The following is a 12,325-nucleotide window of genomic DNA, read 5'->3' as shown; positions in this document are numbered from 1 at the left end:
ACATTAAAGGTAGCTGATTAGATTCTATTTGGCACTTTCGACAACTTACCACTTGTCAGCTCATTTCTGAATCTGTTCAGGTACTGTACTTGACTGTGTGCAGTCACCAGAGAGAATCCCAACTTCCAACCTACTGATGGTATTGGCTGACGACGCTAGCCTGGAGAAGCCCTGCAGCAAACTCCAGAGGCAAGGGGCGGCGGTCACTGATCTCTGGCAATCACATCTTCTCCCTTTGGGAAGAACCGCTGGCGTGTTTTCCTCTTTGATGTCCATTGACTTCGGTTTTGCTGGTTCTTTTTCATGCCACATTTGGCCAAACTGTTGTCCTGTTGTCACTCACACCTCCCCTCTGAAATTCAACCCTTCAATCTGCGTTCAGACCAAGGCTGCGATGAGGTCGAGAGCCAGGTGGCTCCGCAGACCCTACTTCAGTGAGCGAGTTATTGATGTGTAACCTTTTCCATCACTGGGACTATTCCCTTCCACCTTTGTACCACTGTCGCCCCAGCTCTGCTGGGTTTGTCCTACCACTGGGACTGGGTCTTGCCAGAGACTGTATTGGAGAAGTCCAACGAGTTGCACGCAAGGTTAGATTCAGTGAGTCCCACTGCTAAGAATCCACTTACATTCTATTATATGAAAATATTGTATCATATCACAACGTTATGTTACAAACACTGCACTGAACCACTGTATTCAACCACATGCATCTCAGTGAATCACATAGACTGCAATGTACTGCTCTAAATTAAACTTAACATTGCATTAAATGTCATACATTGCACTAAATGACATAATACACTAAATCCAATATACTTATTGAAAAATTGCATTATAACACACACTGCAATATCTCTGTATGAAAGTAGGTACACTTTAAACTATATGCATCTCATTAACCTGTATATATTGCACGATAAATTATATTATACACTATTATACACCCTGCATTACCCCACTATTCTGCACTCTACAGTCCATATACCCCTTGCACTGCTTCAATCAGAACTGTGCACACCATTATGCTGCATTTTGCTGTGTGAAATGACACGGGTTGCATTTACACTGCATACTCTGCACACATGTCCAGGTACACTGCATTGCATATACTGCAATCTGCTACTTACAGATTGTCCTCCCAAAAGGATTATATTGAATTGGAAGAGCTTGTGAACATTCAGCACTTTACACTGCACAAATAACCTGCATTTAGTGGTACTTAAGATTTAATTTTTCACCTAAATTCATGAATTGAGAAAGAAACTACTGGCTTCATACTGCAGCGCAGGTGTGACTTCCACTGTGCTTAAATATCTCCCATCCCCATTTACAACTCATTGCTGAATAAACTTTAATCTGCAATCTTTAATCCCCTTCTCAGCACTAGTGAAAGCATCCAAAAAAATTGCTACAGTTACTCAACTGAGCAATCCATCTCCCCACTGTAAATTCCTGTCATCACTCAAACAATAATAACCTCACACTACAACGACAGACAGTGTTAAAAATTAATAGCTATAATAATAAAATGAAAATGAATTTGGATGGACATTAACTCACAAATCAACATTCACAATGCAAGTCACCATCACCATTAAGTAAAGTGAATTCAATCTACAGTACTCAGATATCAAAGATTCAAAAGGATGACTCCATGAACCACCTTTCCCAACAGAAGTCCATTAGCCAAGATCTTCCAAAGTATATTCCTGCTGTGTGTGAGCGAATTTCACATTTGCACGCTGAACATTAAAGAGAAATTCAAAGGAAGTGTGACATTACCTGAACAGTTGATGAGTGCGAGACACAAAAGGAAATTGGGAATATAAACTCTGTGACTATTACTGCACAATCTTGTAACCAACCTAGTTTAAGTGATTGGCAGTTTCAAGAAATCACTCAGTCGACTTCAGCAAATGGAAAAACTTGGAGTAATTTCACAGATTGACTGTCCCTGACGATGGTGAGTAAACCTGACTAATCCAGAAAGTAGCAGCGATACTTGATAATAAACATTTGGTGCAGTGTATAGACTCAAAGATAGGTGTGGTTCTCTGTCAGACTAAAGAAAGCTGACGAGAGCTGATTTGCTTAATCAGGGTGTGTTCGAAGTGAAAACTTTGTCCATTTTTCTCCCTCTTTAAAGTATGTTGTCAGCCTTAATAAGGGACTTGGCTAAATTGGTCAAAGAGAAATCTGGCAGATTGTGGAGAAAAAGCAAAAATGCTGGATTAATTGGATTTAAATACGGAAAGAACGGGCCAAATGATCTCCTGTTTGTAACACTATGTGGCATTTTGTGTTTTACATGAAGCCAGATCCAACGTGACAGATGGCAGATAACAAACACTTGACCTATTACAGAACGCAGAATCAGAATCGGGTTTATTATCACCGACATATGTCGTGAAATTTATTGTTTTGTGGCAGCAGAGCAATACATAAAAAGTTATTATGAGAAATATATAGAAAATAAAGTTCAAAAAGAAAGCAAAATGTTAAGGTATTATTCATGGGTTCATGCCCAGTTCAGAAATCTGATGGCAGAGGGGAAGAAGCTGTTGGTAAAATGTTGACCATGCATCTTGAGCTTTCCGTACTTCCTCCCTGATGGCACTATTGAGAAGAGGGCATGATGAGAGTCCTTCATGACAGGTGCTGCCTTCCTGAGGCACGTCCTTTTTAAGATGCCCTTCATGGAGATGGCTGAGTCTACAGCCCTCTGCAGTATTTTACTTTGATCCTGTGCATCAGAGCCTCCACGCCAGGCCATGTCGTAACCACGCAGAATGTCACGCTACATCTGCAGAGATTTGCTTAGAATCTTTGGTGATGTCAAAATCTCCTCAAACTTCGAATGAAGTATCGCTGGCTTCTTTGTGATTGCATGAGTATGTTGGGCCAGGACAGATTCTCTGAGAAGAAATTTTTCGAGCGACCTGTCCTATCCAATGAACATAAATACATATCCGTGCACACGCACTCACCCCCACAAGCGCAAGACACATACATATATAGATGCATCCATATAGCAATGCATACATATGTAAATAGATAATAGACAATAGGTGCAGGAGTAGGCCACTCAGCTCTTCCAGCCAGCACCACCATTCACTGTGATCATGGCCGATCATCCACAATCAGTACCCTTTTCCTGCCTTCTCCCCATATCCCTTCACTCCCCTTTCTTTAAGAGCTCTAACTAACGCTTTTTGAAAGAATCCAGAGAATTGGCCTCCACTGCCTTCTGAGGCAGAGCATTCCATAAAACCACAACCCTCTGTGTGAAGAAGTTTTTCCTCAACTCCGTTCCAAATTGTTTACCCCTTATCCTTAAACTGTGGCCTCTGGTTCTGGACTCCCCCAACATCGGGAACATGTTTCTTGCCTCTAGCATGTCCAATCCCTTAATAATCTTCTATGTTTCAATCAGATCCCCTCTCATTCTTCTAAATTCCAGTGTATACAACCCCAGTTGCTCCAATCTTTCAACAAGTGACAGTCCCACCATCCCAGGAATTAACCTTGTGAACCTACGCTGCACATGGAGGTATATACAACACAGAGTACAACTAAACCATTATTGCAATTCATTTGGTCTTTCTAGTTTCTATATTCATGATGTTGAAGCAGGCTATCCCACTGCAGAGATCCAGGCAATATCTAGGCTTGGGTGGGCGAGCAGCAAGGATGTGTCAGTCAAGGTTCTATCAAACAACGCACACAGAATGCTGGAGGAACTCAGCAAGCCAGGCAGCATCTACAGAAAAGAGTACAGTCGCCATTTTGGGACGAGACTGTTCAGCATGACTGGAAGTTCTATCAACCCCAGTGGCAGAGTCTAACTAGCCTCTACTGACACTCAATGGCATTACTATCATTAAGTTCCCCACTGTTAAGATCCCACAGTCACCTCTCACTGAAAATTGGACCAGCTATATTAATAATGGTTACAATGGTTGCTGGGTCTGTAGGACCCAATAAATAGGTTAAGACTTTACTTCATTGAGTGTAGAAGGTTGAGAGATTTGACTGAGGTATACAAAGTTATGAGGGGTATAAACAGAGTAAATGCAAGCAGGCTTTTTCCACTGAGGTCGGGTGGGACTACAACCAGAAGTTGCGGGTTAAGGGTGAAAGGTGAAAAGTTTAAGGGGAATATGAGGGAAAACCATTTCACTCAGAGGGTTGTTAGAGTGTGGAACGAGCCACCAGCACAAGTTGTGCATGTAAGCTCGATTTCACTGTTTAGGAGAAGTTTGGATAGGTACATGGATGGTAGGTGTATGGAGGTCTATGGTCCCGGCTCAGGTCAATGGGAGTAGGGAGCTTAAATGGTTCGGCATAGACAATAAGGGCCAAAGGGCCTGTTTCTATACTGTACTTTCCTATGGCTCTATAAAGGTTAGGTATTTCATGGGGTGTTAGTCACTTAATTTCCCAAAGTCTTTCCATAAGGCACACGTTATGAGTATAATTCAGTATCTTGCACTTGCCGGGATGAGTTCAGTTCGAACAGCATTCAGGAAACTCAGCACAGACTAGGAGAAAGCCCATCTGATTGACAACCCAACTCCATCCCTCTCTCCAACAGTAGCTCACTCACTTTGTTTGTAATGGACAGAGTATGAGAGTTCCTGAGCAAAATCTTGGAACAGCTTGTAATAGCAGTATGAGAACTTTAATTGGAAGGGTTGCTGTGGTTCAAGAATGCAGTTTGCCACCACTTATTGAGTGCATTTAGGGATGTGAATAAATTCTCATTTTGCCCAAATCTGTCAGAATTTGTGATTAAGTGAAATAAATATTCAGTCCTCATTTAGTGCTATTACGTGGGCAATAGCCCAAAATTTCCAGTCAATTTTTTTCTCTGACAGGTTTTGACAACCAATTTTAATTGAAGTATTCTGTGTAAACCTTTCACCAGGCGTAAGCGAGTGGCTAAAATTGTAACTGATAAAGGTGGGAATCTTCAAGACACCCAGTTCCAATGGGATAATGCAAATTTTAATGAGGTGTTGGAATCTCATCATGGCTATTACTTATTTTACTGTCAAGCTGATCAGCTAGAATTTCTTCAGCATTATGCAACTCAAAATCAATTCCACTCCAGAATGGCATCTGAGATCAGCCACTTCCAATCTCACTGGATGTTTCTATGTCGCACACCTTGCATCCTGACACTGTTCCCATAGTAGTCACCCTGGCAGGCACCATTTCCCATGCTGCGCTCCTTTTTTAGGCATTGCAGGGAAATGAGACTGGGACTGGGTGGTCCAGGAGTGCTGGGGTTCAGTCAGTAATCAGGTCTTCACACCATGATACTGGGTTGGGACCTCACTAAGTTAGGTCCTTTGTTCACCCTTCCAAGCCTCTGGCCTCAACTCAATCTTCACAACCGATGACCTCCTATTCCATCCTGTACCCCACCATATACCAGTTGCCATTCTCAACCAGCTTTCATGATGAAAATAAAATAAAAGATAATGCAGATGACAGAAATCTGAAACAAAAACAGAAAACGCTGGAAAAGCTCAGCCAGGCGGGTAGCATCTGCGGAAGGGGAAGCCGTCAACATTTCAGGTCTGAGAGCGTTCATCTATGGCTGTAATCCTCAGTTTTTTTTTCCTTTACTCCTGAATTCTAAGCTGTAAGGAGCATAAATCACATACTCCCGACACCAGCACCTACCCCAATCATTCACTAACAACCCCCCCAAACCCCACCCTCACCCAACTATCTCCAACCACAGCGCAAATCCAGTTCAAATCTCACCACTTCCCCCTGAACCTTCCCCTCACCCAACAGCAATCATCCTAACCTCTAGATGTAGTCTGCCTGACCCCTAATTTAAATCCTGATAGTCTTCGTCCCTGACCCACTGAATCCTGCCACTCTGACCTGCCATCCCAATCCTGCCACAGCACAGCTCCCTGATCTTTCGAACCCAGCCCGGCTACCGGTTCGGGGGAAACCTGTTCAAGCACATCTTCCTCAGCTTGGGAATGAAATAGCTTGAAATGTCCAGCCATTCTCCACACCAAGTAAATGACCTTGACCCTGACCAAGTAAGAGAAACTTGGAGTTTTTTAATACCCATGGACTATACTGACTGACAACTGAATTTTGTTAGCAAACTATAGGAAAAATGCCTAGCTAATTTGACATATACATTTCCTTGCGGCCTATCAAGTCTCTTATTGTTCACTGAGCAATTCTATTCCCCAACTAGTTTTCCTAACCTGTTCTCCCCATCAACTCCCTTAGACTTTGTTACCTACGTACACAATACAGATAATCTGGCCTTTTATCTTACCAGCCCTGACACCTTTGGGATGTAGGTGGAAACTGGAGGACCCAGAGGAAACCCACATAGTTACAAGGAGAACAAACAGAGAGGGCACCCATAGTCAGAATCAAAGCTGGATCCCTGAAACTGTGAGGCAGCAGCTCTGAATTCATTAATAACCTTAAGCTTATAAAGGTAGCTACAATATTCTGAGGAGGGAAGAACTGTGTCTTTGTTTAAATTGAACCAATCCGATAAAACTGCCTTGCCTTTGAATTTTCCCAGTTGCACCACTTCACACTTCCCAGTTTGGCGTTTCACTTCTCTTCTCTGGCTAATTCCCCAGACTCTTTATCCTAACGCCAATGTGTCTGACCTTCCTTCCTACTGCTTTCTATATTTCCAAGTTTGGTTGTAGCCTTTAACAGTTTGACCTAATCCTAGCTGTAATTTCCAGTGAACAACTACGTTAGCCCCCAGGGCTAAATGCTTGCGTCCATTTGGTTCCTCAGGACCTCCGAGCATTGCTGTTGTAACCCTTCTGTGTGGCTGACCACACGCTGTCAGAATGCAAAGCCGTGCCCCTGACAGCTTCAACCTGTTCCGGTTTCTAAAGCGATATTCTAATATACAACTATCCAGCTCATCAAGGCCCCATTTCACAAGCTCCCTTGAAAGAATGGGGTTCCATTTCTGTGAAACTCAGTGAAACTATTCCCTGTGCTCGCGCAGTACTCACTGACACTGTCCCCTGTACTCCCCCAGAACTCACTGAGACTGTCCCCTGTACTCCCTCAGAGCTCAGTGAGACTGTCCCCTGTACTCCCCCAGAACTCAGTGAGATTGTCCCCTGTACTCCCCCAGAACTCAGTGAGACTGTCCCCTGTACTCTCTCAGAACTCAGTGAGACTGTCCCCTGTGCTCTCTCAGAACTCACTGAGACCGTTCCCTGTACTCCCTCAGAACTCAGTGAACTGTCCCCTGTACTCCCTCAGAACTCAGTGAGACTGTCCCCTGTACTCCCTCAGAACTCAGTGAGATTGTCCCCTGTGTTCCCCCAGAACTCACTGAGACTGTCCCCTGTACTCCCTCAGAACTCACTGAGACTGTCCCCTGTGTTCCCCCAGAACTCAGTGAGGCTGTCCCCTGTACTCCCCCAGGATTCAGTGAGACTGTCCCCTGTGCTCCCCCAGAATTCACTGGAGCCCTGTCCTTTACCCTATTGAGCTCTCTGGAGCTCCATTTCTGTGCTCCCTTGAAATAAGTGTAAAACTGAATAAATCACAAAGGAATTAAACTAGGCGGAGGGCTGCTGTAGTGTTGACAATGTCTGATTTATTATCAGCTGATTGTCCCAGTATGATAAATGGTTTATCTTGGCACAGTGTACAAAACACTAATAATTAATTGACTAAAATCGTCATATTCAGCAATTGTGTGTATGCACGTATTACTGAAATGGTAGTAAGATATCTGACTGAAGACCAAACAACCCCTCTTCATGACCATGACAGTCTTTCCTAACAGGCTTGACAAACTGCCTGTGAGTAACACAGCCTTCCACGGTGCTGGAATATAAAAACTTAAAACCTGTCATCACTTAAAATCACATGGTTTTGGTGAGGTCATTTCGATCTGGGGGAGGGAGGTGGTAATTTCCTAATTGTAACCTCCCAGAGTAGGCTGCATTCTGAAACCTGATAATGTTATTTTGCAAATCCAATTACTATTCATGTATCGGATCTAATCCAGGTGGTGCAGCAGACATGGCTTTGAATGATTTTGCATGTCAGTAAACTACAACATGAACAGGCAGCCATTTACTTTAATAACAAACAGTACAAAAAAGAACTGAAGCCAAATAGACATGCTTATCCTAAACTGGCCATTCTTTCTTTCAGCTGAGGTGTTCTATGCTTTCAGTCTTTTAAAATACAACAGCTCTGTTCCCGATTACACATACTTGTGATGTTGATTCCAATCACCGGCCTGCCTGCACTAGATACCAACATCTGCTGGTGCTGATTTATGGCTAGATTAGGAGTATAGCTCTATCAAAATCTTCAATTTTTTTTCAGCCCAATCTCAGAAAGAACATGTTTTTTTGGACAATGTGTGCTAACAAAATCAGATCTCCCAGGGCTACAGTCTGTAAACATTGTAAATAATTTATTCTTCAGCTATCATTTGTGACTGCGTCTTGTGAATTGCACTGTTCATCCTCATTATAACATGTCTAAAGACTGCCAGGGTATGGAAATAAACATTGGTCAAAGTGTCTGTGAAAACCCGAATGATTTAATTATGGCTTTTGAGTGTTTAAGGGGTTGCAGACAATCTCTTTGAACCATTGAGCAGCCTGATGGCGCAGACAGGAGACCCGCTGCCTCACTGCACCAGAGATGTGTTCAATCCTCACACAAAATTCTGGAGGAACTCAGCAGATCAGGCAGCATCTACAGAAATGAATAAACAGTTTATGTTTCGGGCCAAGTCCCTTCTTCTGGACTGAGAAGGAAGGCGGAAGATGCCAGAATAAAGTAAAATTTATTATCAGAGTACGTACATGTCACCACATACAACCCTGAGATTCTTTTTCTGCGGGCATACTTAGCAAATCTATAGGATAGTAACTGTAAGAAATAAGGAACTATAAACTGCAAACGAACCGTGCAAATGTAGGTATAAATCAGTAGTAATAAATAACCAGCAAGAAATAACAAGATAAAAGAGCCCTTAAATGAGTGTCATTATCCCCTTTTGTTCAAGGGCCTGATGGTTGAGGTGTAGAAACTGCTCTTGAACCTGGTGGTGCGAGTCCTGAGGTACCTCTACCTTCTACCTGATGGCAGCAGCGAGAAAAGAGCATGGCCTGGGGTGGTGAGGACCTCTGATGATGGATGTTTGATTTTCTATGGCAACGTTTCATGTATATGTATTCAGTGGTTGGGAGGGCTTTACACGTGATTCACTGAGCCGAATCCACTAGCTTTTGTAGGGTTTTCCGCTCAAAGGTATTGGTGTTCCCATACCAGGCCGTAATGCAACCAGTCAGCACACTTTCCACAACATACCTATAGAAGTTTGCCGAGGTTTTCGATGACAAGCCTAATCTCCACAGACTCCTGAGGAAGTAGAGGCACTGAGTGTTTTCTTTGCAAACATATTTATATGATGGGTCTAGGACAGGTCCTCTGAGATAGTGACACCCAGGAATTTACAGTTAAAAAGTTAAACTTAAAAAGCTGGGGGGAGGGGAAGGAGGTTGGCTGGAGAAAAGGAATCTGGTAGGAGAGGAGAATGTACCGTAGGAGAAAGGGAAGGAGGGAGGAACCCAGGGGGACCAGCTAGCCTCCTTTCCCTCCCCCCAGCATTTTATTCTGGCATCATCCCCCTTCCTTCTGAAGAAAGGTTGCTACCCGAAACATCAATTGTTTACTCGTTTCTGTAGATGCTGCCTGATCTGCTGAGTTCCTCCTGCATTTTGCAGGTGTTGCTTTGAAGTTCCAGCATCTGCAGACTTTCTCATGGTTATGTGTGCAATCCTGGCTTTGGGTGCTCTATGTGTGGAGTTTGCATGTTCTTCCTGGGTGCTCCAGTTTCCTCCTACATCCCAAAGATGTGAAGGTTAGTAGGTTAAATAGTTAGTGTATCAACAATTAGTAGTGGAATTCAAGGGGAGATGAAACAATGATGTAGGATTATGTTGGGCTAAAGATCTGTCAATGTACTGTATGATTGCTTCCATTGACCCAAACACCGCCATCATGTGTGGCTCTGGGTACCATGACTTTCTCCATCAAGGAGTCTATGGAGGCAGGAGGAGCAAAGTGGATAGTCTGGCAACAAAAGATGTTGAAAAGAGATGATAAAGCATCCCTTTGCATCAATTTGGCATTGCTCAGCCAGTCTTCTGAAATGCTTGAGGGATTTTCAGCAAGACAGGAAATGGGGGTGGGGGCTGCTGGTGATAGAGACAGATACATAAGGGACACTTAAGATACTTTTAAAAGTCAAAGGCTCATTTTATTGTCAAAGTATGCATGTACAATGCAACTCTGATATTCATCTTCTCCAGGTAGCCATGAAATACAAAAAAAAGAATCGCTGAAAGAAATGACATCACAACCCACCCTCCCCTGCAAGTAATGGAATACATAGGGGCGTGGCTGAAATAAAAATAGAGGGTTATGTAGTAGGGATGAGTTAGAATGTCCTTAGAGAACGTTAAAACTTTGGCACAATTGTAGGCCAAAGGCCCTGTACTGTTCTACATTAATTCCCAATCCAATCCAAATTTATAGAAATTTCAATCAAGATACCTGTATCTTGCAATGAAGAGAGCAGGATTTCATTGTTTATTATTTATTTATTGAGATACAGTGTGGGCCCTTCCAGCCATGTCGACCAGCAAACCTCGATTTAATTCTAACACGGGACAATTTACAATGACCAATTAACCTGCCAATTGCTACGTCTTTGGACTGTGGGAGGAAACCAAAGCACCCGGAGGAAACCCACACAGTTATGGGGAGAGCCTACAAGCTCCTTACAGGCAGTGTCGGGAATTGAACCCAGGTCTCAGGTACTGTAAAACATTGTGCTTATTACTACGCTACCATGCCATATTTAAAAGCAGATTGCTTTAATGCCTCTGCCTTAATCACTTCATTGATTCTGTGCCAATATCAAGAAAGAACATCCTGTTCTTGGAGATGATTTATTGATACGTGTATTTGGCATGTTAGCAACCACTCTCAGTGTGCTTTCAGACCATTGCTACCATTTTCAACACCCTTTTATCATGAATTTCAAGGTAGCCGCTTGTTGTGGTAAATCTCTGGTGAATAGGCCCTTCTGGTCCTTCAACCCGTGCCACCCAGTACAGTAATCCCCCATTTAATCCTTTACAATTTACAATGACCGATTAACCTGCCAACCGGTACATCTTTGGACTGTGGGAGGAACCAAAGCACCTGGAGTAAACCACACGGTCACGGGGAGAACGTACAAACTCCTTGCAGGCAGCTGCAGGAATTGAACCTGGGTCGCTGGTACTGTAAAATGTTGTGTGAACCGCGACATTGTTATTACTTCCCAGCAAAATGCTCAGCAGAACTGCATACCCATCCGCATACCAGCTTCACTTCCCTCGTCATGAAACAGATGTGGACATTTTTTTCTGTTCTGGGAAATCAAACTGTGGCTCTCTGATGGACTCCTACAGTGATAATCAACATATTCTCATTTGTTCCCACTGAGTCACAGGAAATATGACAGCCAGAGTTTAGGAAGTGGTACATTGGGAAAGATGTCAAGGTCACATCAATATGATTCACAGAGATGCCAGCTCGGCGTGAGAGTTTAATTGTGATGAGAGCATCAAGAAAATAGGGTACTTCATGCCAGATAAGAGGAGAACTAAGAAAGCTGTTCAGAGTTCTTTGAGATTGGGTACTTGGACAAGAGCAGAGAGCATTCCCGTAGCTTGGTGAGAAGCTACTAAAAAGATACAAGTTTAAGATTAATGCAAGAAGAAAGAGGAAAGAATTAGCAGAATCTTGATCTTTGGGCTTTGGAAAACAAACGGATGAATGGATGGATTAAATGGACATAAATGGATGATTCTTGCAGAGATAGAATGGATGTTAAAGGCTGAATAACCACCATCCATACAATCCGCAAATGTCGAATCACAACCTGTGGCCATTAACTGGTAGTACCCACCTTCCTGCAACTATTTTGAAAGAATCCAGCAGTTTAACTAAAACTGAACTGAAACATACAGTGTCCCCCATTTCATCGAGTTCTCCACCCCTGAAATTGCAGCAAGCAATGTATTTTTCGATATAAAAGATTCTCCTGTAACAGTTACTTTTCTAAAAATGCTGTGCTGCAAATTTTGTTAAAGAATGTTCCATGAATTACACCGTTTCTCTGTCCATGTAATTGAGTGGCAATATCTGATCAAACAGACACATAATTGTCCGCAGGATTTAAACTGCTTATGTAACTTAATGCTGTAATCATCAC

At 42.9% G+C, this 12,325-nt stretch overlaps 1 protein-coding gene across 13 annotated transcripts in view; it reads right to left on the bottom strand.

The window, feature by feature from the left end:
• Positions 1 to 12,325, bottom strand: part of sema4ba (sema domain, immunoglobulin domain (Ig), transmembrane domain (TM) and short cytoplasmic domain, (semaphorin) 4Ba) — a 462,752-nt gene that overhangs the window by 130,076 nt on the left and 320,351 nt on the right. Inside the window, exon 1 of one of the 13 annotated variants that reach the window (XM_063065896.1) lies at positions 1,786 to 1,944. The exons of the other annotated variants lie outside the window; for them this stretch is intronic. The gene's annotated coding sequence lies outside the window, so the exon portion shown is untranslated. Of the gene's footprint in view, positions 1 to 1,785; positions 1,945 to 12,325 lie in introns of those variants that run through there. 13 annotated transcript variants of the gene reach the window in all.

Source organism: Mobula hypostoma, chromosome 13, assembly GCF_963921235.1.
Source record: "Mobula hypostoma chromosome 13, sMobHyp1.1, whole genome shotgun sequence".
Classification (NCBI taxonomy): domain Eukaryota; kingdom Metazoa; phylum Chordata; class Chondrichthyes; order Myliobatiformes; family Myliobatidae; genus Mobula; species Mobula hypostoma.
This window is presented reverse-complemented; position numbering and strand designations above follow the sequence as displayed.